General features: G+C 47.5%; 1 protein-coding gene across 3 annotated transcripts in view; it reads left to right on the top strand.

The window, feature by feature from the left end:
* Positions 1-3831: 3831 nt before the first annotated feature.
* Positions 3832-20325, top strand: part of BMPR1A (bone morphogenetic protein receptor type 1A) — a 141237-nt gene continuing 124743 nt past the window's right edge. For all 3 annotated transcript variants that reach the window (XM_025435326.3, XM_025435325.3, XM_049109098.1), the window contains exon 1: positions 3832-4008. The gene's annotated coding sequence lies outside the window, so the exon portion shown is untranslated. The remainder of the gene's footprint in view (positions 4009-20325) is intronic.

A 20325-nucleotide genomic window follows, 5' to 3' on the forward strand; every position in this document is an offset into this window, starting at 1 on the left:
AGAGAAACCTCAAGTTCCACATGGGTTGGGAGGCCAGGGCTTCAAGCACAAGGAAAGGGCTAAGAAAGTCAGTTCTAAGAAAGGTGCCGCGGTCGGGGCTCCCCAAGCACGTCTGGGTCCTGGCTTGGGCCTGGGGCTCTGGGAAGCCTTCCTGCCACAGGGCCAGGGGATGACGAGGGTCTGTGGACAGGGGTGCGCCCAGAGCATGGACAGGAGGACTGTGACTGCGGCTGGGTGGGATCGAGGGGTGGCTACTCTGCAGCAAGAGCCTCGGTGAACCATCTTTTAATCCCCGTACACAAGCGCTTTGAAGCAAACAGGAGTAGAAATGGAAAGAGGTGATTGAGAAGTCAAAATAGGAGGAAAAGTAAAGAAGTCCGTTACCAAGAAAAGGTTGAGATTTTTGAACTGTACTTTGGGCACTGATTTGTAGATGACCACCTTGTTCTTTTTTTTTTTTTTTTTTTTGACCACCTTGTTCTTAAACACAACTTCTGTTTCAGCTTGTTCCTTCTAAACCATGACAGGCGTTACTAACCAGTACAAGAACGTGTCAGTGTCCACGCTGAAAAATGTAGCTGTTTCCTCTCTTTGCGATGCTTTTGTCCATCTAACACTGGGTTTTAAGCGAACCTCAAGTCTCACCGTGCCCAGGGCATTGCTGCCCTCGCTCCTCCTTGCCGGGCTCTGACTTCTCCCCGTAGCCACAGCCTTAGTGCTGCCTTTGCCTCACACAATCTTTACAACAGGAAAATGACTTTGGATAGATTAACTTGGATCAATCTAGAACTACCGCCTTCCCTGAAAATGGTATAACCCAGTTGCCCTGACCCACCCTTATCCTTTTCAACATAGTCCATGCCAACCCTTAAAAGCTCGGTCCTTAATGACAAGGTTCAGAAATGCTTAGAGGAAATTCTATCCTTATCTCGCCCATTTGTTTGAGAGATATGAGCACTTGTGTGCCAGGAGCTAGGCTCTGAGGAAGCAGCTGAGAACGAGATGGACAAGGTCTTTGCTCTCATGGAGTTTACCTTCTGGGGGATGGGGGTGGGCGGGGAGGGCAGAGAAACTCAGACCATAAACTGATAACCAACCAAACAAGGTCATCTCAATTAGTAAAAAATGGTATAAAGAAAACAAAATTGGGCCGTGTTGGGTGCTAATTTAAGACAAGTGATCAGGGAAGGTGTCTTTGAGCACATGGGGGCTGTAGAAGGGTCATTTTACATTCCCAACTAAGGCTCCGTGATTGGAGTACGCAGCCTCGACTCTTGGGGCCTTATACCTCAAACTGTGCAGAGAAAAAAAGCCCACGTCCAGCCACCCTATTAACATGCTTAACAGAAAGCTGTCACGTTAGAGAACGTTCAATGTGTTAGATCTGTTAAACTTGGACCTTGAAGTGTTGCCTGAATCTGGGGGTCAGATAATAGGTGTCCAGATGTCTCCTTGGGCTTCCTGTCTGCTCTGCTCATTTAGTGGGCAAACTGGAGAAACAGGCTGGCGTGCATGCACATGCCAGGAACTAGAGGGCACGCTGTGCCTGGCTCAGGTGTAGGCAGGCAGGTTGCCGGCTGCGAAAATGCTAAGGTTTTAAGCTTGGTCACCGGGTGGGCTTTCTCTACGGAGAACAAAAGGATGTTGAGTAAAGTCTGAAAGACTTGAACAGAGGAGAGGCAAAGGCGTCATGACTTGCAATGTGGGGCCTCTGTTTTGCTGCCATTTCTACACATAACAAAACCCGGGCAACACCGATTTCTACGTTTCAGAAATCTGATGTACTGAAGTTTTAGCCTGAGATTCTTGTCTATTTTATGGACTGATTCATATGCCCCCAAATCAAAGTAGGCTTCAGAGGGTATATTAACACACTTGTCATGACTTTATCTGCCATGACACATTGCTCAGCATAGTCAGTGAGTTCTTTGGCCAATGTGTCTGAATCTCCTTAAGCAAAAGGTCCACTCTTTCCCCTGAAATTAAAGCAGAAATATCAAAAACTCGAAAGCGACGTTTTAATTGATGCACGAAAACTCTTATCGCACATCCTCCCTGCCCAGCAAGACACTACAACCCGTGACTCTCAAACTTGAGATACCCCAAGAGTTCATTAAAAAAAAAAAAAAAATTAAGAGAATAACCAGAGTTGAAAACAAACAAACACTTGGAATTATAGAAGGTATCTGAGGCATCAAGGACAATGGTGGTTTGAAAAAGGGAGGAGGAAAAGAAAAAAAAGTCTTTAAACAAGAATGTAAAAGAATTTAGACATTTAAACAAGATTAAAAGGGAATACTCTGGAATCTAAACATCTCTTTAGGGGAGAATGTATAAAAACAAATAGTGCCTGGCACATTCTTTTTCTCCCCTCTTTCCTTTTCCCTAGCTGCAAAAGGGACTTTATAAAAGGGCCTTTAGAGGAGTCAGCTTTTGTAGCGACTTCATTTACCGCGCTACAAAGTTGCAACATTTACCAAGGGGACTCGGGCCACTTCGGGCCGTTCAAAGGCGGCCTACGGCTTCCCCCGGGACCCCGGGACCCGGGACCGACTACCTGTGCCCGCGCCGGCCCCGAGGGCGGCTAGGGAGGCGGTGACAGCTCCCCGCGTCTTCCAGGCGGAGGGCACGCGAGGCCCGGCGGGACGCGGCACAGGCCCCGCAGGATCCGCGTCCGCGGCCTTCAGCCCTGCACGGCGGCCGCCCCCGGGCCTCGCGCCCCAGGTCACCGGCCCCCTCGGGATCCCGCGCCCGCCCTGCGCCCGCCCACCAGCCCCGAGCCGCTGCGCCGCGGGGTGTGGGTGCGGGGGCTCCCGGGGCCACGACGGGGTGCGCGGGGGAGGGGTCGGGAGGTCCGGGGGCCACGACCAGGTGCGGGGGGAGGGGCCGGGGGTCCCGGGGGCCACGACGGGGTGCGGGGGGGGCGCCGGGAGGTGCGGGGGGCGGGGCGGGTGGTCCTGGGACCACGACGGGGTGCGGGGGGGGCGCCGGGAGGTCCGGGGGCCACGACCAGGTGCGGGGGGCGGGGCGGGTGGTCCTGGGACCACGACGGGGTGCGGGGGGGGCGCCGGGAGGTCCGGGGGCCACGACCAGGTGCGGGGGGAAGGGTCGGGAGGTCCGGGGGCCACTAGGTGCGGGGGGGTTGGCGCCGGGAGGTCCCGAGCTCACGACCAGGTGCGGGGGGAGGGGCCGGGGGTCCCGGGGGCCACGACGGGGTGCGGGGGGAGGGGTCGGGAGGTCCGGGGGCCACGACCAGGTGCGGGGGGCGGGGCGGGTGGTCCTGGGACCACGACCGGATGAGGGGGGCGAGGGACCGGGGCTCCCGGGGCCACGACGGGGTGCGGGGGGGAGGGGCAGGGAGGTCCGGGGGCCCACGACCGGGTGCGGGGCGGGGGAGGGACGGGTGGTCCCGGGCCCACCGCCGGGTGCAGTCCCTCCGGGGCGCCGTGTGCGCGGAAGCCGGCCGGCCAGGGCGGCGGGGGGCGGCGGGGGGCGGCGGAGGAGACCCCCCCGCGGCCGCGCGGCGCCCCGGTGCCGCCCGCCCGCCCTCCTCCCCGGCAGCGGGGCGCCGGACCTCGCGGCCCCTTCGGGCGCTTCCGCCGCGCGCTCGGCTCCCTTCGCGCCCGGGGCGGGGCGGCGCCTCCAGTGCGCGCGCGCGGCCGGGACCCGCGAGGCCCGCCCCCGGCCCGCCCCCGGCCCCCCGCCCGCCCCTCCCCCCCGGCCCGCCCCTCCCCCACCGCGGCGAGTGTCGGCGGCGGCGGCTGCCGAGATTGGAATCCGCCCGCTGGCGCTCGGCGAGGGCGGAGGGCGGAGGGCGGAGGGCGCAGGGAGGAGGCGGGCAGGGGGGCTGGGACTCCGGCGCGTCCGTCCGCGCGAGACGACGACCGCAGGGCCGCGCGAGGGGCGACCGGGCCGGGGCCGCTGCACGCCGAGGGCGGAGGCCGACCGGGCCCCGCCGCGCCCCCCGCTCCGCGCCGAGGGCCGGACGATGAGTTCCCCGGGGGCCGGGTGAGTTGGCGGGTCGGAGGGGGGCGGCGGGGGGGCGGGGGCGCGGGGGCGCAGGGGGGCGGCGGGAGGGCGGGGGCGCGGGGGCGCAGGGGGGCGGCGGGGGCGCAGGGGGCCGGCGGGGCGGGCGGCCCGGCGGGGTCCCCGGCGCCCGGGGCAGTGTCAGGCCGCGTCCCCCGGCCCCGGCGCCCCCCGGCCCCTGTGCTCCCGCCCCGGGTCGGGCCGGCGTGGGGAGGCGGCGTGCGCGGAGGCCGCCCGCAGGGACGCGTCTCGGGTCCTTAAATGGAAAGGCGCTCACCTCTGGCCCGGAGCGCGCGGGCCGTGGTGCGGCTGCGGAGGCGCGGGGGGGCCCGGGGGGGCACAGGGTCTCCGGGTTCCCGAGCCTCACCTGTCGCCCCGCGCGGCCTCCCTGCCCGGGCCTGTGGCTCCGCGCCGCGGCCCCGGGAACCTGAGCGGGGCGCCCCTCCCTCCGCTCCCCTCCCCTCCCCTCCCCGGCCGGCCCCGCGCGCCCCTGCAGGCCCGGGGAGCACCCGGCGGGGTCCTGGCGCCGCGCCCCCGCCCGCCCCAAGCGCCGCAGCTCTGCTGGCCCCGGCGGCCTCCAGCCCCTGGGTGCACGGGGCGACCTGGGACGTCCACCTGCGTGACGTCACCCAGCCCCCCCGCCCCCGGCCGCCGGGTTCCCCCCTCCGCGCGAGCCGGGTGGGCAGCAGGGCCTCCCTGCAGTCGGGAGCCGCCGGGGGCCGCCGGGCCAGGAGCCCCCAGCACCCGCCGAGCCTCCCCGTGCGGAGCCCCACGTCCGGGGCAGCCCCTCCTCCTGGAAATGCTCGCTGTTTGGTGGCTCGAGTTGCAGAGCGGCTTCTGCACCGTATTTACTTAGAAGGAGACTTCAGCTCGGATGGGACTTGGTGCTTATCGCTGTTTTCGGTTGTTGACATAAAAAAGTTTGTGAACCAGAATTATTTAAGTATCTAAACTCCTAGCTAAAAAAAAAAAAAAGAAAGAAAGAAAAAAAGAAAAGGGCAGTTGTGAGCCAGAAAGAGGTCGCATCTACAAAAGGGTGATTGAAATTCAGAATACTCTTTTCATGGAACCGGAATGCCAGAATGCCACCCGGGTTTTCGGGGGCCCTGTCCCCTCCCCCGCCACGGCGCACAGTATTCGTGGAACTCATTTCAAGCTTTTTCTCATTTCCCCACACCCTTTTACTGAAAAGCTCGAGGCATTCAGTGGGAGCTCCTTCCAGAATTACTGGGCTGCCTCTGTCATCTGCTTTCCTTCCATCTCACTGCAATGTTTTTTTCTCCTTCCTACTAGTTAACACCTTATTTCGTTTTTTTTTCTCCCGTCTCCTTAACTAGTGGGAATTACTCTCCTTTGTCTTAGGGTCCTTGAAAGTACAAACGTGCTTCAGAATTTTTCAATTTGCAAAAGCCTTCCCTTGAGCATGCTGCTCCCTCAAGCTGTCACGTTGCTGCTTTCTCCTTTTCAGATCCTATTAACGTTGAAAAAAGTTGTCTCCTTGTAAAAGTAGTATGTGTTCATTAAAGAAAAATTGTAAAATAACAGCAGAATTGAAATGAAAGTTCAGTCCTTCATAATGCCATCTCTGAAGATTGCCAAGAGTAGTTTACTTTTCCTGCGTTTACTTCCTGGCCGTCCATTCCCCTCTTAACCCCTTGTTTACTGCAGTTCACCTTCCCGAGGGTCACCCGTAACCTAAGTAACACACCTAAACTCCTCTTCTAAATCAGCTCCTTGAGCTTTCTGTGATATTTAACATCAACTTCTAATCCTTGAAATGCCTTTCCTTGGCTCCCCCGCCCCCCTCCCGTATCCACTTTATTCAACAAACACTTAGCCCTATTCTAACACACCCTGCAAGGTCTTCGGACGCGACCACAGACACTGTCCTTGCGTTCACGGAGCTTCAAGTCTAGTGGAGGAGATGTAGATTGGAGAATGAATTCTGTAATTAATCACAACTAATTATAATGAAAGTGCACAGTGTTAGAAGAGCCTAAAATGGAACCTGACCCGGTGCTGGTGGTGCAGGGACAATCGGGGAAGGCCTTAAAAACATCACTTTGGAACGATTCTGAAGGATAAATAGGAATTCAGCTAGCTGGACAGAGGACCCAGTGACAGACTGACGGGGTTCCTCTTTGCCTCTTTCCATTCTTCTCATTTAATGTGTGTTTTCCGGGTTTCACTTTGGAGATCACTTTTCTATCTGTCACTAGTCCATTGGTGTTAGTGCTGTTCACACCCTTCGGTCTGAATTAATTCTCAGGTCTCTGTTCTCTGTTTCTTCTCTTCAGGCAAATCCTTGTTTTTCCCAGCTGCTGTATGCATGCCTCTACCCGGTTGTTCTGGTTCCGGCTGAACTCCTCTTCCTTACCAAACTTGTTTCCCTGGTGCTCCTTATATCTGTTGATGTCATACCAAACCCAAACCTTTCCCCATTCCGTCACATCCTATCTGAGGCCAGCATCTATTGTTTCTACTTTCGTGGTATTGTTCTTCCTTATTCCTGGTGATGCGGGTACAAGTCTTGTTACCTGTTGGTATGAAGGTTGTAACAGTCTCATCAAATGAATTGGGCGACTTTCCTTTTTCTCATTTGAGGAGCTTTTTATTTATTTTTTTAAAGATGTATTTATTTCATTTCTATTATTACTTTTAATTTAGATTTAGTTAGCCAACATGTAGTGCATACTTAGCTTCAGATGTAGTGTTCAATAATTTATCAGTTGCTCTACAACACCCAGGGCTCATCACCAAATTACCCCATCCCCCTATTTATTTATTTTACAGAGAAAGAATGAGCATGGGGGGAGGAGGGTGGAGAGAGAGACTCTCAAGCTGACTTTCCACTGAGCTGATATGGGGCTCTGTCCCTTGACCTCAAGATCATGACCTGAGCTGAAACCAAGAGTCAGGCCCTCAACTGACAGGCGCCCCTTAGGAGCGTTTTAGACTGGAATTATCTTGAGAGTTTGGTAGACCTCACCTATAACACCATTCCGGCCTCATTTTTTTTTTCCCCCCTCTGTAGAGGACTTTGAATATCAGTTTATTTAATAGCTGTTGATCTGTGTAGGTTTTCTATTTCTTGCGTGAGTTTTAGTGTTCAGTATTTTTTCCAGAGATTTATTTTTTGAATTTTCAAATCTACTGTTACTTGGTTTTCACATAATTCTTTTGCTTTAAATTTCTTTGATTTGATATATACTTGTATGTAACATTATATATTGCATATATATTTGTGTATTTGATGATTCCCCTTTTTTGGCTGACTCAGGTTCTCATTGCTCCTGAGCTGATTTTGCCTCCACTTCCACATTTATCTGGATTATCTTATGCAGTTGTGCTTAAGTTAATATTGAAGCACAGTTTGTCATTTCTCTACTCAAGTTTCCAGTGTCTTCTATTAAATGAAGTCCTTTCCATTGGGTTTACCTCAGATTTCCTTTATTTGTATCTCCCAGTATTTTTGCTTTCTGCACATGTGCTTTTCCAAAAACCCTTTCTGAGGTCTTTCCCATTTTCTTCTGGGTGAAATCCCTTCTGAAAGAATTCCTTCTGAAGGAAGGGATTTTTTTTTAGGCCAGTTTTTTATCTAATATTTTCTTCACTTAGTTTGTCTTTTTTTTTTTTTTAAGATTTTATTTTATTTATTCATGAGAGGCACAGAGTGAGAAAGAGAGAGAGAGAGAGAGAGAGGCAGAGACACAGGCAGAGGGAGAAGCAGGCTCCATGCAGGGAGCCCAATGTGAGACACGATCCCAGGTCTCCAGGATCATGTCCTGGGCTGAAGGCGGCGCTAAACCGCTGGGCCATCGGGGCTGCTCTTAATTTGTCTTTTTTTTTTTTTTTAAATCATCTTTATTGGAGTGCCTGGGTGGCTTAGTCGGTGGAGCATGTGACTCTTGATCTAGAGGTGGTGAGTTCAAGCCCCACATTGGGTATAGAGATTACGTAAAAATAAATTCTGCTTTAAAAATCAACTTGTGAAGTATCATATATACATAGTGAAACGCGTATGTTAAGAATGCAGTTCCGTGAGTTACTTGGATGGTGAGGTGTATACAAGTATTAGTTCTACTACTAGACTGCAGACTGTAATGGCCTCTGTTGCCTATTAAAATGAATAAATGGAGAAAGACCCCTGTCTAGCCTAGCATTGGCTAGACATCGGTTCTAGTGCTGCTGATCTGATTTTCAGATTTAGGGAGCAGAGAGAGGGTCAGGGAGAGAAGGGAAAATAGGTTTCTCTTAGGCTAAATTTTGAACTAGAAAGTCTTTCTTTCTTTCCTCTTCTACCTTTTATTGGTGTTTATATTTTTAGGATGTCTTTTTAATATCTCAGAGTCCGGGGATCCCTGGGTGGCTCAGTGGTTTAGCGCCTGCCTTTGGCCTAGGGCGTGTGATCTTGGAGTCCCCGGATCGAGTCCCACGTCGGGCTCCCTGCATGGAGCCTGCTTCTCCCTCTGCCTGTGTCTCTGCCTCTCTCCCTCTGTATCTCTCATGAATAAATAAATAAAATCTTAAAAAAAAAAATATCTCAGAGTCCATACTACCAGGTGAGTTACTTAAAAGATTAAATGCTAAGTTGTAGTGAATTGTATCAGTTACAAGATGCATCATGTTTTTATGGGCCACTCATAAGGAAAATCTACTTCTAGTTAATTTTAAGAAGTCATATTGTAAGAGGCACCCTCATTTCAGAGATGCTAAAATATGAAAAATATATGTGCCTTAGAGTTGACAAATAGGTTTTTTTTTTTTTTGTCAGCTACTCAAAGCTCCCATTCCTTTAGTACAGATTTTTTTTTTAAGAGGATGCTTGTTAGACCTTTTTAACAAGTAAAGGATTTGAGGCAGTGTAGAGAAATATTTATTTTTGGATGGGGTGTCCTACAACTAGATATGTCTGTCTGATTGTGAGGCACTTTGACCTCCAGCTTTCAGTAGTTTTCCCCCTTAATTTCTTTTGCTGAATTCATTTTCTGAACATACAGGTGCTCAGAGAACTGAATTTTCACAAAATAGCACAGATAATGTAAAGGGGCATGTGTGGGAGAGTTGTGATAGCCAGTTTTATGGATTTTTTTTTTTAAGATTGATTGATTGATTGATTGATTGATTGATTGATTTATGAGAGGCAGAGACACAGGCAGAGGGAGAAGCAGGCTCCATGCAGGGAGCCTGACGTGGGACTCAACCCCGGGACCGCAGGATCACGGCCTGGCCTAAGGTGGTGCTAAACCGCTGAGCCACCCAGGCTGCCCGATGGACTATTTTAAAGAGAATATCTAGTAACTATGTGTCATCATTAACAATCACATACTTAGTTTTTAAAAAAGTAAATATAAAAAGAATTGCAAATGTTTGGGTGTTTTACTAAATCATTGTATATCTGTTTTTATAGCTAATATTTTAAAGGCTCTCCTTTAAAATAGAAACAAAATGATGTGCCCAGAGATGCTCAACAGTGTGTTTTGTAGGTTAGAGTAGGGCCTTAGGAGATGAGATCATGGTGGGCCCAGTGGGTCCTCAAACCAAGTTCATACAGACTTGGACTAGATAAGGAAATTATTTTTGAGTATCATTTGTTAAAAACAGGTGAATTTGAGCTACTCTGATGTTGTTCCTTTTTTATACTTTTATGTTTCTGATGAAGGTTTTTTTAGAGATTTATTAAGAGAGAGCGAGAGAGCATGGGGGGCAAGAAGGTGGAAGGAGAGAAAGACTGAAGCAGACTCCCCACTGAGCACAGAGCCCGAAGTGGTGGGGCTGGATCTCACAACCTTGAGACCATGACTCAAAATCAAGTCAAAATCAAGAGTCGATGCTCAACCAACTTGCACCGTCCCAGTGCGCTGATGAACTTTTTTTTTTTTATGGTGTACATTTGTTACACTACTGCTAACGTGTGAAGCAGTGGAGCTCAGCTTTTGCTCTACTGTGTACAACTACTGGCTACTGATTAAGGAGGAGGATGGGGTATCTCAGGTGTAGGGATAAAATAGTCGTATTGGAGAAGGGAAAACTGAGAATGAGGACACTGAATCTTGTAGGAACCCTGAAACCTGTAGCATCTTGGCCCAGACTAGGATGGTGGCAGATAATTAGGGTCTAGAATGGACGGGACTTGGTAATTAGCTATGGGCGAGAGAAGGAATGGGACACGCAGGAACGACTCGCAGATTTCCAGCCTGGAAACCTGATAGGGTAGAGATGAAAATGAGAGCTGGTTTGTGGAGGAAAACAGTTTGGTTTTGATAATACAGAGTTTAACAACCGAGTAGAGAGTTCCACTTGGCAGTTGCTTGTATGGGGCTGGAGTTCGACACAAGTTAGGACTGTGCGCAGTTGTTTGGGAGCAACTGCCATGTAGGGGGTATATTCTATCAAGGAGAACTGGACGGCTCTCTCAAGTGACTTTTGCTTGCAGATGACAAATTCGCCTCATTATTGTAAAGGGTAAGAAGTCTTGTCACCCCCCCCCCCTTCACGTTTTTAAAAGGACTAGAAATACTCTAGTATTCTAGATCCGTGTTGGATCCTAGTGTTCAGATGATACAATCAAGGGTCTTCTCTGCTCTCCACTCTTGAGGTTTGATTTTTATTTATTTTTTTATTTAAAAAAATTTTTTTTGGGGGTTTGATTTTTAGGCAGGTGCTGTCATCTGGCAGCGGACAGCCACTGCCTACTCCAGGCGTATATGGCTCTTACTGCTATGGAGTCAAGAGGTGAAAGGGGCGCCTCTTGCCCAGGTGCATATACTCTGTCTCACAGAGAGATTCTCTTGGGACTGCGTGGGGTCCGGCGTGGGGTGTCATCCCTGGCCAGCCTAGTTTACTGGCCCGGAGCAGTCCGAGAGCCCGCTAGACACTGGCCCCGATCGCCTTCCTCAAGCCGTGAGAGATGGGAAAAGTGGTGGTTTCCCCCAAAGAAAGGATGGCTCTGGGCAGGTGAACAACATAAATCCACTCTCTCTTAGCTCTTTTTTAAGGTCACTTTTTGAGTATTTGAAGAAAAATACATAACAATAATTTTGCGTATAATTACATGGTTATATCGTCCTGGTGTATAACAGCCAAGAATGGCCCAGAGAAATTCCAGGTTAAGACCTAGGTAGAGAAGGTAGACTTTAAATAATTTCACAAATACTTGCCTCAATGTTGTCATATTAAGATGGACACAGGGAAGTACAGGGAGCTTATAAGGGTGTACAGTAGGGAGATGTGATGTTGGAGGTGCAGGTGCTTGGGAAGGCTTTCCTGAGAAAGTGGCCTGTAGTGTAGGACTAGACCAGAAAGCAGAGGGAGGATGTTTCTGGAAGTATTCAATAGTTTTTAAAGCAAACATTTTTTTACTTTTAAAAGTTCTAAAAGGAGTGCATCTCACGTGGATGACATGGGAAACATGAAAAATTATAAAGAAACAGCAGAGCACTTAGGTTTTGGCTTCCAAGTTTTCATAAATGAACATCTTACTGCTAAGTTAACTGTGCAGTCTTGGGTAGTTTGCTAAGCCTATCTGAATCTGTTTCCTTATTTTAAAAAGTGAAGGGTACTTGATGAACCTTCAGATAATTTTCTACTTAAAAAAAAAAAAAAAAGTAATGAAAATTCCATGGCTTTAGTGCAGAGCAGTTTCTTGCTGAAATTGCAGGTCATGTAATGCTTTTGGTTGTGATGACATCACCGGGTTTCTGACTCTTGGCTGTCGAGTCCCTCTTCCTGCCCTGGCAGTCGTTGTAAGTGGCCAGGGGAATGGCTTGTGGCCAGTGCTGTTCTTTCATGCCCCGCTTTCTTATCTGATTTCTTGAGCGTGAATTTTTTTTTTTCTTTAGCCTTTGCGCAATTTATCTGAAATGTTAGAGGCTCTCAGTTTTGAAGTTAAGTCTGGAGGAGACTTGCATGGTTGTGATACTATTTTATGTATGTGAAAATTTGCAGGTAGTTTTCCTATTAGCAATTAATATTTTTTGTATTGTAGTCCAGCAGTTTAAGCCCTTGAATGTCTCAAATTTGCATTTAATTAAGAATATTTTAGGGATCCCTGGGTGGTGCAGTGGTTTGGCGCCTGCCTTTGGCCCAGGGCGCGATCCTGGAGACCCGGGATCGAATCCCACGTCGGGCTCCCGGTGCATGGAGCCTGCTTCTCCCTCTGCCTATGTCTTTGCCTCTCTCTCTCTCTCTCTCTCTCTCTCTCTCTCTGTGTGTGACTATCATAAATAAATACAAAAATTAAAAAAAAAAAGAAAAGAATATTTTAGATTTCTGGCTAACAGAAGCTCTTGATAGGGAATGTTAAGGTAAAGGCCATTAAACTTTGGTAAAGTTCTTAAAACATATTTTTCAAAAAATTGTTTAAAAGTGTCAGGAAATGAAAATATTTCAACGGTAACTATTCAGTTGTATCTTAAATCAACAAAATGTAGTTGCTTGATGGCAGATAATTCTTTACAATTCTTTTCAGTAATTTTTCATGTAATAAAAATGTTGGGGGGATCCCTGGGTGGCTCAGAGGTTTAGTGCCTGCCTTTGGCCCAGGGTGTGGTCCTGGGGTCCTGGGATCGAGTCCCACGTCGGGCTCCCTGCATGGAGCCTGCTTCTTCCTCCTCCTGTGTCTCTGCCTCTCTCTCTCTCTCTCTCTCTGTCTATCATAAATAAATAAATAAATAAGTAAATCTATCTTTAAAAAAAATGTTGGGAAAAAACTGCGTGTAGAATTTATTATGTATGTATCTGAGTAAAGAAAAAGAAGTTATTACTCTTCCTGAAATAGTACTTTAGTCATCATTCCTACTTGTTAAATATTTTCCTCTGGTTTCTCATTTGCTTACAATATGAAATTCAAATTATCTGAGATTGGCCTTTTGCTCTGGCCCAGTTTGCATTTTTGCCTTATTAATTTCCTACTACTATTTTATTAGCCTACATCATCTAAATATTCAGTTCTGAGTTTCTGTTCAGAGTCCTTAGACCTCTGCTGTCCACTACAGTAGCCAATACCACAGGTGGCTCTTGAACGTTCGAAATGTGGCTGATCTGAATTATGCACAACATTTTGAAAATAGTACAAAAAAGGAATGTAAAATATCTCATTATGCTTTTAAAATACTGATTACATATATATTTTTTAAAGATTTTATTTATTTATTCATGAGAGACACAGAGAGGCAGAGACCCAGGCAGAGGGAGAAGCAGGCTCCATGCAGGGAGCCCGACATGGGACTCGATCCCGGGACCCCAGGGTCACGCCCTGGGCCGAAGCAGCGCTAAACCGCTGAGCCCCCCGGGCTGCCCCCTATTACATATTGATATGATGCTGTTTTGAATATGTTGGATTAAGTAAGAGTAATATTAATTTCACCGGATCATTTTTGCGGTTTTAATATGGTAGTAAAAGATTTAAAGTCACGCGTTCTAGGGACAGTGCTGCCTTGATGCTCCCTCCTTCTAGTCTGCTGACTGGAGTGCGTCAGGACCCCACCTGCTCTGTGAAGCCTTCTTCAGTGGTTCCCGCTGCAAAGCTCGTTTGCATCATTATTCAAGGGCAGTGTTTTGGGGTTTCTCGTACCATTTTTTGATACATTAGGTTTGTTTGTTCCTGGCCCTCTCGGCTTTTAGTGTAGCCAGACCTCAGGATGCTTTGCCGGACTGTATGGCCACAGAGCTTCCCTTAGTTTCTTCTCTTTCCAGAAGTTACACGTACTTGATGGAGATTCAGACCAGGAGTAGACCGTAGAAGTCTTCTGTGATCCGCCCCCGCTGCCCCCCCCCCATTGCCACTGTCGAGGGTGTGGAGATAAATGTCATCTTTCTTTTCTTCCCCTTAGGTTTATTTATTCATTTTAGAAAGAGAGAGCAGGAGGAGGGTCAGAGGGAGGAGGGAGAGGGACTCCGGCCCCCCCCGGGGATGCGAGGGGCCCCTGTGGGCTGGGTCTCCCCACCCGAGATTGCGACTGAGCCCAGACGAAGAGCCGGAGCCCAACAGCTGGGCCACACAGGCCCCACCCCACCCCCCGTCAGGTTTTATTTAGTTAAGTAGTGTCTATACCGTGGGCCCCAGTTACCACCCTGGAGCCAGGAGTCCGGTCTTTGGACTGAGTCAGGCGCCGGGATGAGTATAATCTTTCTTTCCTACTGCCTTTATTTTTTTCTTTTCTTCTCCCCATTTCCAAAAAACGAGGTGATACTGTGCATTCCTTTCTTTAACTTTGTTTTCACTAAATAAATAGGACTCTTTCTATGTCATGATCTGCTGATTTACTCATTCTTTTTAGTAGCCAAGTATTATTTCCTTTTATGAATATACCTTCATTTTATTTACCATTCTCCTATTGGTGACTATTAAGACTGTTTCCAGTTTGTTTTGGGTTTTTTAGAAACATTGTCAGCGGTGTTGTGTGCTCGTACATGTCCCGTGAGACTACTTTTATAGGATGAATTCTTAGAAATATGTTTACTGTAGGAGAAGCCATGCGTGTCTGCTACGGTGCCAAACTCAAACTGCTGCGAAACCTTTGTGACGATTTACTTTCCAGCCAACAGTGTTGGAGTATTTTGCCCCCACCCCTCACCAACGCATATTGACATCAGTCTGTTTTAATCTTTTTGCTAGCCTGCCAGCTGAAAAAACAGTATTATAGTTTTAATTTCTGTTCCTTTGATTAAGGTTGAGCAGAGTTTTGTATGTTTGTTGGTTCTTTGCATTTTTCTCTCCTCTGTTTATTTTCCTAATCTTTTTTCTTACTCATTTTGTAGAAATTCTTTTTGGGCGTATGGATATTAACTCTTCCCTTGGCATATTGCAGTTCTTTTGTCATATGTTTTTCCTTTGATGTTGTAGGAGTGTTTAGAAATTAAAAAAATAAAAACTTTAAGTTGTCTGATACTCTCTCCTTATTTTATAAGCTCCTTGGTGACTGAATTTTGTCCTAAAATATTTTGTTTTGTCCTGGGTACTAATTCAGTGCTTTGTACACAGTGAGTGTTCAGATAATGTACATGTTGATGGTGAGGGGGTCCAGAATACATCACTGTGGCATAAAAATTATTTTGGGTTGAAGGTATTTGAGAATAGGCTTTTTTTCCTGAACTTCCTTATTTGCCTAAAAGCATAGCCTTGAAGAAGAAATCATCACAAAGCTGCTCCCCAGAGTTTTGAAACCAGGGGAGATTGACTCTCATCCCTAGAGGGGAGAAGAAGGAGAAAGTAGCACCACACCTAAACTGGCATTGTCACATATATCCTATCCATCCTCCCAAGGGCCCGTCTATCTTTTATCAAGTCATTTGTCTTCCCATAGGTGCCCTCCTCCCCTCTCCTTCCCCTCTTAAAACTGGGGCCTCAAACTCTGTCTCTAGTCGCATTTTTCTGTAAAAGCTGGTGAGTGAATAAAGATCTATCTGTCTTTTGTCAGTTTAATTTGCAGGCCCCCCAACACAGAACTTTTTTTTTTTTTTAAAGATTTTATTTATTTATTCATGAGAGACACAGAGAGAGGCAGAGACACAGGCAGAGGGAGAAGCAGGCTCCATGCAGAGAGCCCGATGTGGGACTCGATCCCGGGTCTCCAGGATCATGACCTGAGCCAAAGGGAGATGCCAATCCGCTGAGCCACCCAGGGATCCCCCCCAACACAGAACTTAAGAGGGTAGAAGAAAAGTTTTTCCTTCTTGGCAGTGGCCAGGTTGATTGTTTCTGGTTGCTAGGGCAAGGGATTATAAGCAAGTGAAATTTCTGTCTAAAAACAAAATTAAGTACTTTATTTTTTTTTAAAGATTTTATTTATTTATTCATGACACACACACACACACACACACACACACACACACACATAGAGGGAGACAGAGAGAAGCAGAGACACAGGCAGAGGGAGAAGCAGGCTCCATGCAGGGAGCCCGATGTGGGACTCGATCCTGGGTCTCCAGGATCAGGTCCTGGGCTGAAGGCGGCGCTAAACTGCTGGGGCACTGGGGCTGCCCAAGTACTTCAAATATAAAGAACATAAGTCAAATTTCTTTAAACTACCATTTTTTAAAATATAGTCTTCAAAACTACAAATATCTGAAATGAAGTGCAATGTACTATTATAAAGAGACATCCCCCCTTCCTGATTATAGTCCCACAGTTATAATATAATGCTGTTTCTTAATCAAGTGGCATCATTACTCTAATGGTGTTCACTAAGCTTTTGTTCTTCCTAAGTTATTCACTGTTTCCTATTCTTTCTTAGCATCTTACCAGTTTGTGTAGAAGATGGTTTGTGACAGGTTCTACTGGTCACATCATTCAGAAGAAATAAGAAAAGGTCACACAGTTAAGGTTAAGTAAAATTTTTATACAAAGAAGCTGCCAATTGCTTAAAAAGATAAAGGGATCTTGATATGATTACAGGGACTTTCTGTTTATCTGGATTCCAAATAACTTAAAACGTTCATTAAACCTTGAATTATTTATGTGCTTAGTTACCTATCTCTGTATTTACTGTGTTCCTTCCTTTCTGCTCTCTGTTTACTGGGTTTGTGACCCGAGCTCCACAAAGTAGTTAATCCTCTCTAAGCTTCATTTCCTCATATGTAAAATGAGGATAATAATAGTTTCCTCTCGGAGTTACTGTGAAGACTAAATGAATTAATACAGTTAAGCACTGAACACTATTTTTGCTGTAGCGATGGCTAATGGATATTAGTGGGGATGAACGTTTGAGAGAGGATTTGTGTGGGAGAAGGGGCGGAAGCAGTTAGGACGGCTTGTATGTCTAGGTCCTCGAAGAGTGGACGTAATCCTGGTGCCTTCTGGAAGTTTGTGTTATGTTTAGGTACACGGACATCTGAATTTGCAAAGTACTCTTGTGTGTCATCAGTACTGGCAAATTGATAATGGGAGATTTCGTTGCTTTTTTTGGTTTTAGATGTTCAGAATCGGAGGCTAATGAAGGTTAATTGCTTCACTAAGGTCAAACAAGTAAGAATAAGAAGTAAACGGGGCTCAGGTCGGGATCTCAGGGTTGTGGGATGGAGCCCCGGCATCAGTGTAGGCTCTGTGCTCAGTGGGGGGTCTGCTGGAGATTCTCCCCCCCTCCCCCTCCATACTTGCTCATTCTCTCTCTAAAATAAATCTTTTTAAAAAATAAAAGTGCGGAATTTTAGGGCGCCTGGGTGGCTCAGTTGGTTGAATGTATGACTCTAGATTTCTGCTTGGGTCATGATCTCAGGGTCGGGATCGAGTCCCACGTTGGGCTCTGTGCTCAGCAGGGAGTCTGCCTGAGGTTGTGTCTCTCCCTCTGCCCCTCACCCCTGTGCTCTGTTTTTCTCTCTCTCAAAATAAATAAAGAAATCTAAAAAAAAAAAAAAGACCCAAAAAACTAAGAAGTAAGTAGCATCAGACTTTCCTAATTAGCTCAGAATGGGGAGTAGGACCTCAGACTTAAGAGTAAGGATTCGACGTCCTAAAGACATCCCCAGCCCCAATCCTTTGGGGCTTAACGGGGTGTGATAGAGACCTTTTGGAGCTGGCGTCCCCACAGGGGCTAGTTGGCCTAGGCAGGGAGCACTGTGCGTACTGTCCCCTTCTCGCTCCCTTGGGGTGGCCTCTCCTTGGAAGCTTACTGTGGGGAGGGCCAAGGGACCAGTCCCGAGGCTGGGGTACCAGGGAAAGGGAGCAGAACCAGAGCTGTCGTTACCCGGACAGTGGTTGTTAGGGAACTGGTTGGCTTATGTGCACGGGCCTGAGTAAGGGATAAAGAAAAGGGATAAGGAGACCTCTGGGGACACAGAGACAGTGGGTAGTGTGGACGTGACTGGGCTGCAGCCATCTGGGCTGGCTCTGCGGGGCACCTGGGGGTCGGGTCAGAGCCCCCTGCTCCTCAGCCCCGGACTGACCCCAGAGGAAAGGCATCCCTGGGCTGCCTGCGGTCGGGGTGGTGGTGGGTGGTGGCAGCTGCTGCTGAGGGGCCCCTCCAGGTGGCCTGTGCTCTTCCTCCCCGCCCGGCCCCCTGCAGGCCGGCCCCACCCCTTCCTAGGTAACCTGCTGGGCCTCGGCCAGGCCTTAATTTGTTTTTTTTCCCTGTTTCTTTTTTTTTTTAAATAAATTATTTTTTATTGGTGTTCAATTTGCCAACATATAGCATAACACCCAGTGCTCATCCTGTCAAGTGCCCCCCTCAGTGCCCGTCACCCAGTCACCCACACCCCCCTCCCCTTCCACCACCTCTAGTTCGTGTCCCAGAGTTAGGAGTCTCTCATGCTCTGTCTCCCTTTCTGATATTTCCCACTCATTTTTTCTCCTTTTCCCTTTATTCCCTGTCACTATTTTTTTGGAGGGAAGGAGAGGACGGGAAGGTTGCAGATGAAAGTTTTAAACAGCAGGGAGCTGCACTTTTTTTTATGACTGAAGGCTCCTGGAAAGCTGTAGGAGTCACTCGAGGGTGGGACTGAGACCTGCACCAACCAGAGTTGGAGGTAAACGTGGGAGGAAGAGAAAAGCTCTTCCCGCGTTTGCACCGCCTCAGACCTGAGAGCCCCTGGTGTCCGCTCCGGCCACAGCCCCTCCGACGGCAGCCCCGGGTCTCTTGTGTTCGAAGCTGTTAGAGTAGTACACGGGACGCGCTCAGCTTCATGGTTCTGTTTCCAGTACATTCCAGTTCTGCACAATATGATTTTAACATTAAGCATATTTTAATTCTAACTAGTGCGCTTCACATTTATAGACTGGGTATGATGACCTTTTTAATTGAGACATTAAGTAAAATATGTTATTCCTTAGTTTTTATGGAGTTGTTGGAGTTTGTCAAACTTTGGAAACATTAAAATAAAAAGTAGTCAGTAAAAAGACTTAGCTTAATATATATGATTCAGTATAGGAGGTTTTGAATCCATGAAGTTTTAAATGAACTTTCAGCGTTGTTCACATAGAAGAGGTGAGTGAGTTTTCGTTTAAATCCTGTAGAGCAATAAAATAAAAGATGAGAAGGGACTAGATGATACCTTACATACGGTCCTGACTCTGCCCCTGGCCTGTTTTAAATGCTTTACACATACTAGGTCATCTAATCCTTACAAAGGGTCTAGGACGTGGTGTGGCTCTTGTTTCTTCAACACAAGAGGAGAGTGAGGCCACAGAGGTGAAGTAGCTTGTCGAGGGTCCTGTGGCTGGGAGGGGTGAGAGCTAAGGACTCAAACCCAGGTGGTCTGACTCCAGGGACGTGTGCGTAACCACACAATTATACTCGTTCCCAAAGAGAGTGGGATAATTTTAAGAGGAGGATGTGCACCCTACACACACTGACACGGTTTACTTCAGTTGTGCCAGCTTCTGTTGCCGGTGTGTGAACGGAGGTACCCCGTGAAACATTCCCTCCACCCGAGGTCTCGATATATGTACGTGATGGGTCAAATTTGATTGACTTTTGACAGTTAACTCCTATTTTTCTTTTCAATACTTAAAATTTGTTAGAAACTGTCCAGGGGTAACTTGTTGATTGGTATTCCATGACTTCCCTGATGTTTGTTTTGCATCGTAGAGAAAACAGTATTCAAAGGCCAGTGGGTGGAATGCAGTTGCTTTTTAAAGCATTTATCCAGAACGCCTCCCATAGATATCATTAAAAAATTACTGATGTTATGTATCTCACTTCTGAGATATATACAAGTTTAATTGTTGATGATCACACAGACAGGCCTTTTTTCACAGCTTTGCCTTGGCAGTAACTGTAAAGTAGTTGAAACCGGGCAGATATTTGCTTGACATAATTATGTGATCTGTATCACTTCTTACAGTACATTTAAAATCTACCCTGTGGGAGAACAGGAGGAAAAAATATTGCCACATCATTTGAAAATGAAAGTGAAAAAGCCCATCTATGGGACAGTTTTGGGAGTCAAGTAGGTTGGGAAATGAAACCTGATTTTTACTTGTTAATGATGCAGAGACTGTCCCCCGGAATATTATTAAATTGTTTGGGTTGTTTCATAGCAATTATTAAACATAATTGATTATGGCATGTAGACGTTTAAAAAAAAACCCTACTTCCCTTCCAGGTTTTTCTTCAAAACAAAACAAAAGCCTTTTTAATCTCTTGATTACAAAAGTATTGCTCACTGAACAAATATAAAGCATAGAGAAGCTCCGAGAAAAAAAAGAAAAAGCCTTCATTTTATATTATACAAAGATGATGATACCTGTAAACATTTCGATATATGCAGTGTAAGTTTAAAAAAAAAAAAAAGAAAGCTTCATGTTTCTTGTTTCTTTTCTTTCTTTTTCTTTTTTAACTGAATGTTTTTACTATAACTTAA

This window comes from Canis lupus, chromosome 4 (assembly GCF_003254725.2).
Source record: "Canis lupus dingo isolate Sandy chromosome 4, ASM325472v2, whole genome shotgun sequence".
Lineage (NCBI taxonomy): Eukaryota > Metazoa > Chordata > Mammalia > Carnivora > Canidae > Canis > Canis lupus.